At 44.3% G+C, this 12,908-nt stretch overlaps 1 protein-coding gene across 1 annotated transcript in view; it reads left to right on the top strand.

Annotated features, from left to right (window-relative positions):
- The window catches only part of LOC126982916 (somatostatin receptor type 2-like), a 19,736-nt gene extending 18,413 nt beyond the window's left edge, over positions 1-1,323 (top strand). Inside the window, exon 2 of the mRNA XM_050835198.1 lies at positions 1-1,323. This exon is cut by the window's left edge and continues 1,579 nt beyond it. The gene's annotated coding sequence lies outside the window, so the exon portion shown is untranslated.
- Positions 1,324-12,908: the final 11,585 nt, after the last annotated feature.

The raw sequence follows: 12,908 nt of genomic DNA, 5'->3' as shown, positions 1-12,908 counted from the left end.
GCGCCACCTATGCTGCAGCAGAAAGTTGCACTGTCATTTGGGCCGGGGACACACCAAGCCGGGTTTTCCAGATTCAATATAGCATGATGTAGGCAGCAAAAAGTGTTGAAAATTAACGTATTGGCTTAAAAGAAACGATGAAAGTATATGAATGTGTAGATGGAGTATTAAGAATATGCAGAAAAAACACCTGAAAATGGCAATTTATAGACCTTAAAAAGTTGTCTTAAGTCCATCATACCTCGAAGACTCTCCGGAGAAGCACCGCAAGCATTTGGGTTTTAAAAGAAACTAATCAGAATGTTCGATAAGTGTGTTTCAAATTGTGTCATACAAATCGTAAGCAGAATGTACAGTTTGCTAGTGAATACGGCGTAAAGGATTAGTGTTAAATCCATGACCAGCCTACCAAGTGATGTAACAAAACAGCTGGATCGTTCGTCGGTGTGAGCGCGTTACCTTGCCTGGGGCGGTGTAGCGCCCTGAAAGGGAGGGAGCGGCCCAGAAGGGCGGATAATTAAAGGGCACCTGTGTTACCAGAAGGGATATTAATAACGATGTGTGGGAATGCATCCTAAGTTTTCGTCTTGAATTTTACATTGATTTCATGGAAGGAATTAATACAAAGAGATAAATAATGGGTGATTAATGGAAACCTATTGGGATAATGTACGATAATCCGGCCACGCGTGTTACTGCCATCTTCAGCTCGGTTCTTCTTGTCTCCTAAAACAATTCGCATCTGGAGTACTGTACACACGCCATGGAGCCTGATGAGAAATTCATATTGTACAAGGAGTGCATGAATTACATCAAGCATTACCTAACATAAGACGGGCAATGTAAAAATACAGAAAAGAGTAGGCTGAATGAGGCGACAACCAACGGCCAGTATCAATTTCACTGCAAGTTACCACATCAAATCTGGCCTCTTTAGTGAATAAGCTCGCTAATATGTAGAAAATTACTTGCATTGGATCCCATTAGGAACTAAAGGAAACTTCTTGGGACAATAATGTGCGAGGGTACGAGGTTGTGGTGTTTGCGAGGATGTGGTAACACTGTCTCTTGATAATCACGTGACCACCCGCATTCAGTGTTACCACATTTTCGCAGTGGTATGCAAGGCTTCCTTTTGTTTATAGTTTATTCCTTCCCCATAAGATAAACGTAGAAATAAAAAAAAGAAGACTTAAAATGTACTGGGCAAACGTACTGTACCATCTACAAATATTTCCCACATGTCGATATGAACATCCCTTCTGGCAAAACTGGCTATCCTCCCTCTGGGCCGCCTCCTCCTCAGGCCGCTGCACCGGGCCGGGCAGCGCAACACAGCGATCCACGTCTAAGAAAAACACAAGAATAACTTTTTCCGATCACTCAGCACATGTAAGGGAAGGAAATATTCTTGTAAATCATAATAAGATGTAATCCTACTATTCATTGTTTTCTCTGAAAGGTTGTTCATTGAAGAAGCTCTCGAGACACTAACTTTTTTGATTCACGAAAAAAATGCTTCCAGTTTTTTTTTCCGGAAATTCTTCGAGGCATTTTAGACTTTTGGGCCTATTACTGCATAATTTTTGTCCCATTTTGGTCGTATTGCATAATTTTTTGCTTTTTTTAAAAACTGCACATTTCCTACCCTCTCTGGGCTATTAAATATATAGTTATTGCGTTTTTTGTTCCAGTTCTTCAATTTTTCTAGCCATCCTGTAAATTTTCAACACTAATTACATTACAGTTCAAAATCCTTGATAATTTTGTTACAATTACCAATTATATTTAGTATGAAATGTCGGTGAAGGAAGCTGAGCATGGCGGAAGTGACCACACCTGCTGGCTGATAAGTGTGATCTGCTGCGCATTAAATGAAAGGTCATATTAGTCCTTAAGAATTACGTACTGTTAAGAAATTATTCCCCAGATAATATAATATTGCATAGAATTTATCGCTCCTTAACTGAAAATCTGTTATCATTACCACAGGTTCAGAAGAGAGCAAAATTCTGTATATTGATCTAATTTGTACCGAGAAGTAATTTTCTATGGCCCATTTTGTCCTCTATGACATGAATTGTAATTATTTTGTGGCAATAAACGAGATAAAGACTACACCAGCAACTTCAACTCTTCCCTGTTCCTTCTATTCTACCCAAGAGCTACGAAGTTTGGCTGTAAAAGAGACAAAGCAACCTGAACTCTTCCCAACTCCAAGCTGGGCTACCTCAGTGCTGTTTACCTTTGTTTTAATGAGATGAATACTGCACAGGTAACATGAACCGTTCCCTGCTCCCTGCTAGTCTACCTACTCTGCTATACCCGACTGCTAATAAGATCAATACTGTACAGGTAGCTTGAACCCTTCCCTGTTCACTGCTAGTTTACCTACTGTCTATAAATGAAAAATACTGCACAGGTAACAAACTCCTCCCTGGTCCCTGCTAGTCTACCAAAGTGCTACTCAGTGTGGCTATAAGGGAGACAAATACTGAGCACGTAACGTAACTCTTCCCTGCCCCCTGCCGGCCTACCTCGGTGATGTTTAACCTGAGCGGAATGGCTTTGGGTGAAAGATTTGATGGAAAGAAGTTCAACGTGGAAACGGCTTTGAAGAATGAGTGCTGCTGGTAAACAATGCCAATACCATCAGCCTGTCACTCGCCTTGAAGAGACAATGCGTCCTGCTAGTCATAACAACTGAGACCCTCGCAAAATATATATAAAAAGCTAGGAAATGAACAAAAGAGGAATGGGGAGAAAAAATGTGTATAACAGACAGACAGGAAGCAACCATTATAGATCACAGAAACGACAAAGATTAAATATATTCTAAAGAACTGAATATACTCCCTACACTTTGAACTTTGGTATAGATCATATGCGTAGGACTGATACCAGATGGACAATGAAAGTAAGTGGCAACCCAGAAAAACTGTATAAGTCAGGGCAGGTAGAGTATCACGTGTAGAGAATATTTGGAGCATTTGTCGGAGCAGGAAGGAGTACACTAACATCACGCAGAGAGGCGGAGTACGTTGGCAAAGTCTTTACTCTTGCAGTGGACTAGTAATGGTTGAAGATAATGATAATAACTTTCTCATCAGTAAATCGACGGCTGCAGTTACTTCTATAGTCTGTTCAGTCAAGTCCGACCCAAGCTGACAACATAAACCTAAGCGTGTTTGCAAGCTGAGTGCTGATTGGCTACTGCTATGGCTTCCAAGTTTTCTTTATCCTCTGTTTGTGTTTATCTCACGCAGCACTTTCTGTTAATCTGCACTGTGCTTACGAACACGCTTAGGTTTATGTTGTCAGCTTGGGTCAGACATGAGTGAACAGACTTTACTATTACTCTGCCAACCCTGATTTCTATAACTTCTGGGCTGCCACTCTTGTTACTTTTGTTGTCCGCGTCGTATAATTTCTACGCATGACATGACCTGCAAAAGTTAATTTCTTATTCATAACTAACTATCAGAGGGCTCGTCGCTTCACTCACCGGCTGCTTCCACTCCCGACGGTCCCCCAGAGCAAGCTTCCATGCATCCTCCCTTCCCAAGTCCCTCCAGGGATCGATCAACTTGCTTCATCCATGAGTTACGAGGGCGTCCCCTTAACCTCCTTCACTCAGGGTTGTCTTCTGCAAAAACAACTAGTCACTAGAGTTCTTGATCCTTTCTTTCTCTGTTCTCTCATCCATCACGCTCCCTTACTATCCGCATTTATATACCACATATTTCCTCTCCATCCCTTCTTGGCCTTTAAATATTTTGTGAGGCGTCAAATTTCTGAACCCTATGTTAGTACGTGCAGGATACATTGATTGTTTACCTTTCTCTTCAGGGCTAATGGCAGGCTGACATTCATAATATCAATATGCTTATTAAAACCACTCTACTACTACTGTTACTACTACCACTACAACAACTACAACCACAGCTACAGCTAGAATTACTACTACAACAAATATAACTACTACTACTACTACAACTACAACTACTACCTCGGTGGCTGTGGCTGAGTGGTTAGCGTGACGACGCCGCGTCCTCCTCGACGTGGGTTCGCGTCCCTCCCGGTGTCACAAACTGGGACTTTTCCGTCACCGCCGAGTGGCCTAACTACCCACATGCTGTCCAGAAGACCACCTCTCATCCCGGACTCTGGATTCTCTCTCTAAAAGAGAGGGTCAAAGATGAGCTCCGGGGGGCAGCATGACCCAAGCAAGATGGCGCCACTATAAACATTTTCCTGTGCCACAACGGGCTGAGGCCAACCATCAGGCCCAACCAAGAAAGCCTACCAGTGCCATAGGCCGAAATGTAAAAAAAGACAACTACTACTACACTCACAACCACAACTATGCTACTACCACGTTATAACTGTCACCCTCATGTCACCCTCACCACAACTAATCTACCACTTCACTATTCTTATCACCATCACCATTACCACAACACAACGCAAATACATATACACAGGCACAATTACCACTATCATCACCACAACCACCACCACCACCACCAATATCACTACCACCATTACCACTATAAAAATACAACCATTACAACCACCACAATCATCAGTACCACCACCACCTCCCTTAACACCACAGATAACATTTTAAACAGCAATTTTCTTTTTTGACGTACTTGGAGGAATAATAATATCATAGGAGGGAAAAAGGAGGAAAGGGAGATAAAGATAGGCTGAGAAGGGAAGGGGGAGGAAGGGAGAGAACGCTCGGGATGTCTGTGAGTCCCTTGAGCATGATAGGAAAATCCCACTGTATGAGTTTTATAATCCTCCCTTCTTTCCTTCATTCTTTACCTCCTCCTCCTCCTCCTCCTCCTCCTTCTCCTCCTCCTCCTCCTCCCTATGTCTCCCACTATAACTTCCTCCTATCCTCCCTCCGTTTTCCTCCTCATCTTCTTCCTGATACCTTTCTTCCTCATCTTTCTCCTCATCTTCTCCTCTTTCGTTCTCAAGCCATTACGTTTCTCATCTCGTAGCAAATAAAATGTATGAGAGAGAGAGAGAGAGAGAGAGAGAGAGAGAGAGAGAGAGAGAGAGAGAGAGAGAGAGAGAGAGAGAGAGAGAGAGAGAGAGAGAGAGAGAGAGAGAGAGAGAGAGAGAGAGAGAGAGAGAGAGAGAGAGAGAGAGAGAGAGAGAGAGAGACGCTTATGTTTACACGCTAATTCGAATCATACACACACGCATCACTACAACAAACAGGCACATACGTGTGCGTGCATGCGCGCACACACACACACACACACACACACACACACACACACACACACACCACTCCAGTAGCTCAGTGGATGAAGTTCTACGTTGTCAGGTTTCGCGGCCTTTTAAGCGGAGGTCCGAGCCCCGCTCAGGAAGGATATTTCCTCCGACAATGAGTGGTTACTGTCTCCTCCTTGAGGGGGTACTGAGGTCGAAAAGAAAATAATAATAAAAAAGTATATATTCGCATATAAGACTTGAGATTTTCAAGATATGTTCGAAATATGATTTCCTTCATTGTGTATGAATGTAAATGTTTTACAAGCATGACGTCATGCAGATCAATTTATCTAATATGCTCTGTCTGCTTTATTATTTGTCACTAAGAAACGTGTTGATGCATGTGAATATGTATGTTATCGACATCGACGTACTGTATTTTGCAAAATTCCCCACACGTCATGGACGTGCATGACGTAGCATGTCATTACGTCACGCCAATATGCCGATTTTGTACACTTACTTCCTCCTCATATGTATTATAAACCCCCTCCCAGGGTTAAACCCGTCCCTTTAAATGGCTGCCCGCGGGCGGTATTGCCATTTTGTGCCAATTTATTCAATTCCCAGTATTTATAAATGGTCTTACTTCACAAATTTGCATGAATTGAAAAATAAAGAAAAAACGAATTTTTTTCATGAATCCTACCCAGTACCCCCATAAGCAGTACCCAGAGGTCGACTAATGAGCATTGCTCTAATCGGGAGGGTGTTTGCTGGTGATGACGAGTCCAGTTCGTGATCAGGCCGTGGGTGGATTACACACACACACACACACACACACACACACACACACACACACACACACACACACACACACACACACACACACACACACACACAAAACAAACACACACACACACACACACACACACACACACACACACTCCGATAGCTCAATCGGAAGAGCTGCGTTGCAAGGCTTCTCGGCCAAACAGGCGGCGGTTCGAGCCCCGCTCAGGTCGGATTCTTTCGGTAGGCTAGGAGTGGTTACTGTCCCCCCTTGAGCAAGGGGGATGGGGTGTGTGAGGTCCTGGCAGTACCCAGAGATCGACGATAATGACCACTAGTTCACGTCGGGAGGGTACCTGATAGCGAAAGCGAGTCCAACTCGTGATTAGGCCGTGGTGAATTACACACACACACACACACACACACACACACACACACACACAAATACAAATACATATACATACACACAAACACACACACACACAAAATTCTGGTGTAATATTTTTGTGCGTAAATTTAAGTAGTTTTATTTACGCAATTTTATGTACCAGAAAATTCATGTTAATATTCACACTCCTCCCTCCCTCTCTCCCTCCCTCCCTCTCTCTCTCCCCCTCTCTCCCTCCCTTCCTCCCACATTGTGTTTTTCTTTTGTACACAAGCGGCATCATTAAAGGTGTTTTTTGTTCCCGTTCAACCCAATGTAAAAATCTCAGCACGTCTGTGTGTGTGTGTGTGTGTGTGTGTGTGTGTGTGTGTGTGTGTGTGTGTGTGTGTGTGTGTATGCTCGCGCGCACGTGCGTTTTTTTTTTATTACGTGCCAGCCTATGGCGCCGGTAGGCATTCTTGAGGGACCTAGTTGGTGGTCGGCCCCAGGCCGTCAAGGCGCAGGCAAGTGTTTTATAGTGGCGCCATCTTTTCTTGGCTCATGCTGCCCCCCGGAGCTCGTTCTTGATTCACTTGGACGGTTTAGTCTAGAGTCCTGGTTGATGGTGGTCTTCAGGACAGCATGTGGGTAGTCTTAAGCCACTCGGCGGTGACTGAAAAATCCCAGGTGGAAGCAGCGGATTCGAACCCACGTCGTCCAGCACGCGGTGAATGTGGGGGCCGCACGCTAACCACTCAGCCCGCCCGCCCAAGCGCTCCCCTTCCCTCCACCCCCTACACGCACACGCGCGCACCTACCCACCCACCACACCCACACCCACACAGTCAAAACAAAACGTGTGTATAAATTTAATGGTATATTCGTGTTTTTACCTCTGACGTGTGTGTGTGCGTGTGTGTATGTGTGTATGTGTGTGTGTGTGTGTGTATGTGTGTGTGTGTGTGTGTGTGTGTGTGTGTGTGTGTGTGTGTGTGTGTTATTTTCTTTTGGGTGTCAGTTTGTTCGTCTATTTCAGTATACTTGCTACTTTAATATTTTCTCTCTGTCTGTCTGTCTGTATATTTGTCAGTTTCAATTTCTGCGTCACACTTATTATTCTCTCTCTCTCTCTCTCTCTCTCTCTCTCTCTCTCTCTCTCTCTCTCTCTCTCTCATTAGGGGTGTTGAGGGGTGGGGGGGAGGGCAGTCATTTCTCTGGCCGTTCCATTTCGCTTGATGGAGGGCGACACGAATGATCATTTTTTTGCTCCCTCGACAAACTCGTTCCCCGCCAACTGTTATTGACCGAGAAAAGAAAGTCGTATCATGGGAGCATTTATTTGTCTACCTTGTCTCTCTCTCTCTCTCTCTCTCTCTCTCTCTCTCTCTCTCTCTCTCTCTCTCTCTCTCTCTCTCTCTCTCGTGAAATAGAGTCATGCGTGTCGTTTTTCTTTATATCTTTTTTTTTTCCTTCTTTGGCGTAAGTAAGCGGAAGGAAAGGAGGAAACATGGACTAGCAAGCAGCAGAAAGCCTGTTTGCCATAGGAGTGGCTTGCAGGGAAGGATTAAAGCACTTGTGTACCTACTCTTGGATACGTTCAGTTCACTCCCGTTGCAGCAAAGTGGCGATCAATGCGTTTCTTGAGTGAGTTGATGGTCTCTGCGCTAACCACTTCTGCAGGAAGGCTGTTCCAGTGGCGAACAACCCTATTCGAGAAATAACTCCTGCCGATGTCAGTATTGCATCGCTTTGCTTGAATTGTTTTTCCGTTGTTTCTTGTTCTCAGGTTAGTTTGTAGCGTGAAGAGTTTGGAGTGATCAACGTTGCTGATCTTGTTCAGGTACTTAAAGACTTGTATCATGTCTCCCCGCAGGCGTCTCTTTTCCAACGTGAAGAGGTTGAGTCGCTCGAGTCGCTCTTCATAGGGCTTCGTCCTCAGTGATGGTATCATCTTCGTAGCGCGGCGCTGTACTCTCTCAAGTAATTCAATGTCTTTCCTGTAATTTGGAGACCAGAATTGCACGGCGTATTTCAGGTGGCGGTGGCTGAGTCGTCATAGTAACGGCCCCGTGTTCAGGAGGACGCGAGTTCAATCCCCGCCCGGTGCCACCAAGCTGGGATTTTTCAGCCGCCACCGAGTGGCTTAAAACTACCCACATGCTGTCCAGAAGACCACCTATCAACCCGGACTCTAGATTCTAGGATCAAAGATGAGCTCTAGGAGGGCAGCATGAGCCAATGCAAGATGGCGCCACTATAAACACTCGCCTGCGCCAGAACCGGAAAGAAGCCTTGGACCGACCATCAGGATCCACCGGATAACATGCCTTGGGCCGACCATCAGGCCCCACCGGGAAGATGCCTACCGGCGCAATAGGCAATCAACGTAAAAAAAAAACAAACAAAAAAAAAAACATAACTCCCGGCGTCTTGTATTTGAAGTTCCTCGATATGAACCCAAGCATTGTATTGGCTTTCTTACAGGCGGACTTGCAGTGTTTTGTTTGTTTCAAGTCACTGCTGATGGTGACCCCGAGGTCTCTTTCCTCTTGCACTACATGTAGTGGTTCGCCACCCATGAGGTATGTGTGGTTGCTGTTTCTGGATCCGATATGCATTACTTTACATTTGGTAGTGTTGAAGGACATTGCCATTTTTCCGACCACCGAGTGATCAGGTCCAGGTCTCTCTGGATAATTTCGCATTCTGCCGTTGTGAGGGCCTTCCCACCCACCTTTGTGTCGTCGGCAAATTTTGAAAGATTGGATTTTAATCCAAGTTCTAGGTCGTTGATATATATGATGAAGAGTATGGGGAGGAGGAGGAGGAAGAGGAGGAAGAGGAGGAGAAGAAGTTGCAGAAGAAAGAGGAAGTAGAAGAAAGAGTGGAGGAGAAAAAATGTACAGAGAGAAATATGAGGAGGAGGAGGAAGAACAGAGAGGGAGGTCAAAGAAAGGATGAGGAGGAGGAGGAGGAAAATATGAAGGGAAGAAGAAAATGGAGAATAATGAGCATATATATTGAAGAGAAAGGGCTGAAAGAAGGAGGGAGAGGATAAGAAAGAAGAGAAGAAGGGAAAAGGAAGGAGAAAAAATAAAGAAAGGAGGAGAGAAGGATTTTAGCGAATGAAAGGAAAGGAAAGGCACGAGCGGAGGAGGGAAAAAGAAGAGAAAGGAGGAAAGGAAAGAGGAGACAGGAAAACAAGTGAAGAAATGAAATAAGGGAGAAGGAGGATTGATGGGAGAGATGGAGGTAAGGAGGTAGTGGAAAGATGAAATTTGGAGGAGGACAATGGAGATTAAGTGGTGAAGGAAGGACAATAGGTGGAGAGGAAAAGGAGGGGGAAGAGAGGAGGAGGAAGGGAAGAGGAGGAAAGAAGGGAAGAAGAGGGGGGATTGAGAAAAGGGAACGGAAAGGCAAATGTGTGAAAGAAAGGAAAAAGAAGAGGAAAAGGAAGGGAGGAGAAAGGAAGAGGTGAGAGAAGGGGAGGAAAATGGGAGGAAAAGGGATGGTAATGAAGGGAAAGGAAGAGGAGGGAAGGGAAAAGAAGTGAGGGAAAAGTGAAGAAAGTGAAGAAAGGAGAGGAAATGAAAGAAAGCAAAACGTGGAGAAAGGAAGGAAAGGAAAAGGAAGAGAAAAAAAGGAAAAAGATTGAAGGGAAGGAAACCGAGGGAGAGACTGAGAAGGGAAGGGAAGGGATGGGGAAAAAAGAAAGAAGAAGAAAGAGATGGGCTGTGAAGGGAAGGAGAGGAGAGGAAAAGGGAGAAAAGGAAAAAGACTGGAAGGAAGAGAAGAGAGGGAAGGGGATGGAAAGGGAGGGAAAGAATGAAGAGGAAAGGGATGGGATGTGAAGGGAATGGAAGGAAAGGGAAAGGAAGGGAGGGAAGGCAAGGAGCGATGAGTGGAGTAATCGCCACTATTCGCTGCAGGCAATTACCAATACTGAGCAAAAGGTATTGTTAGGAGGAGGAAAAAGGAGGAGGTGGAAAAGACGATGACGACGACGAAGAAGAAGAAGGTAACAACATTCTAACGAGGTCCATAAATACCACCGCGGACGTCACCATCACCACCAACACCACTACCAACATCATCACCACCACCACCATCATCACTACCACCACCACTACCACCATCACAACAATCATCACCACTACCATTGCCACCACCACTAAAATAATAGCCATATAAAGAGTAAAATCATTAATAATTTAGATAGACATAATAATGATAATAAAATAATAAATGATAACAGTAGATATAGTAATTTAAAGGGACAGGGAAAGATCAACGAAGAAAATAGAACAGAGAAAGAAAGAAAAGGAAGACGAAAAGAAAAAAATAATGAAATGAAAAAATATGATGAATGAAAAAGAAAATGAAAGGAAAAAAGAAAAGCAGAAAAGAAAGAAGGAAACAAACTTAGTGACTCAAACAATGACTGAGAGACCTAATCAACGAGAGAGAGAGAGAGAGAGAGAGAGAGAGAGAGAGAGAGAGAGAGAGAGAGAGAGAGAGAGAGAGAGAGAGAGAGAGAGAGAGAGAGAGAGAGAGAGAGAGAGAGAGAGAGAGAGAGAGAGAGAGAGAGAGAGAGAGAGAGAGAGAGAGAGAGAGAGAGAGAGAGAGAGAGAGAGAGAGAGAGAGAGAGAGAGAGAGAGAGAGAGAGAGAGAGAGAGAGAGAGAGAGAGAAACTGTAGTAGAGTAGCAGAAAAAATAACTTGTCTGCCACCATAATTATTAGAAGGGAGGAAGAAAAGAACTAAAGAAATTAGAAAAGAACGTGAAGAAAATAACGAGAGGAAGAAAATAAGAAAAACAAAGAAGACAAGGAAAGAAAGATAAAAGAAACGAAAGGAAAATGTTGGGAGTAAGGAAGAGAAGGAGGAAGAAAGAGAGGAAGGAAGGAAAGGCAAGGAGGATAGGAAGAGAAATTACCTGAACGCCATAATTATAAGAATGACGAAGATGAAGGAATGAAAGAGGGAAGGACGGAAAGAGGGAAGAAAGGGGAAATGAGAGGAGAAAAAATGGAAGAGGAAAGAAGGATAAGGACGGAAGAGGAGAGGATGGAAGAGAAGGAAGGGAGGAGGAAATGGAGGGAAGGGAAGGAAAGGAAAGAAACCATAAAGGGGAGGAGTGAGGAGAGGAGGGACGGGAGAAAATGGGGGCGCGAAGGAAGGAGGGAAGTGGAGGAACGAGGGAGGGGAGAGAAAGGTAATGTTGATATAAATGTTTTAATGTTTAATATGAAAGGTCAGTGTTGTTGTTGTCGTTGGTGGTGGTGGAGGTCGTGGAGGTGATGGTGGAGGTGTTTTTTTTTTGTGATCGACGGCCGCTGAGAGATAGTATAAACGGGAAATTAGTATGTCTCTCTGAGTCTCTGTGTGTGTCTGTGTGTCTCTCTCTCTCTCTCTCTCTCTCTCTCTCTCTCTCTCTCTCTCTCTCTCACAGCACCTATAGCGTAAACACATTATTGTGATTACTATTATTATTGATATTGTTATTATTGTTATTATGATTATTATGATTATTATGATTATTATGATTATTATGATTATTATTATTATTATTATTACTATTATCATTATTACTATTATGATTATCATCATCATTTCGGTGTGCTTTGTGAGTCTAATGATTCAAGTTAATGAACGTTCGTAAATATGATCGGATTACGTAATTAGTTTGGGGGGAGAGAGAGAGAGAGAACGTGTGTGTGTGTGTGTGTGTGTGTATGGAAAGATTACGCCAGAAGCGCGGAAAACACACACACACACACACACACACACACACACACACACACACACGCACACACACCTGTGGATCCTGTGGAGTGGAGTTGCAGGCACCACTCTATGTGCCCGTGCCCACCTGATGCGCCGCCACTCAAAACAGCCTGTCCGCCCGTCTCTGCGCCAGCTGATCTATGATGCTGTTGCTAGAGGCTCGGAGGTAGTAGTGCAGCTTGGGCTCGTCGGAATAGTCCCGATAAATGAGTCGAGTTGGCGTTTAAATTTTTCTACATTTTGGACCTCTGAGTTCCGAAGATATTTAGGTAACTCGTTGAAGAGCCGAGGTCCTCTTGTCGCGAAGCTGTTCTCTTTTAGAGTCTTGATCCGTGTGCCTGCTCTGGGGTGCAATGGTGGTATATGGCAAAATCTTCCCAGTCTTTCGTGAATGTAAAAAAGTACACCTATGTTATTAACTGTGTTACCAATAAGAATCTTGTATATGTATATTATGATATATCTCCACACACACACACACACACTACCAGTTGCGCCACGGAGCGCTGCGCTACCAGGCTTCACGATCTGACTACAGCCACCTGCACCACACACTTGACGACCTTCAGGACTGGACGAGGCTAAACAATGTGCCTATCAACCACAACAAGACAGTCCTCAGGCATATCGCCACCTCCATAACAGCAGCACCTCCACATGTAGTCTCCATCAACGGCACTCCGCTCCAGGTGGTGGAGACAACTCAGCTTCTTGGTGTTACCATTGAC

Source organism: Eriocheir sinensis, chromosome 52 (genome assembly GCF_024679095.1).
Source record: "Eriocheir sinensis breed Jianghai 21 chromosome 52, ASM2467909v1, whole genome shotgun sequence".
Classification (NCBI taxonomy): domain Eukaryota; kingdom Metazoa; phylum Arthropoda; class Malacostraca; order Decapoda; family Varunidae; genus Eriocheir; species Eriocheir sinensis.
The sequence above is the reverse complement of the archived record's forward strand: the minus strand, read 5'-3'. Positions and strand labels throughout refer to the sequence as shown.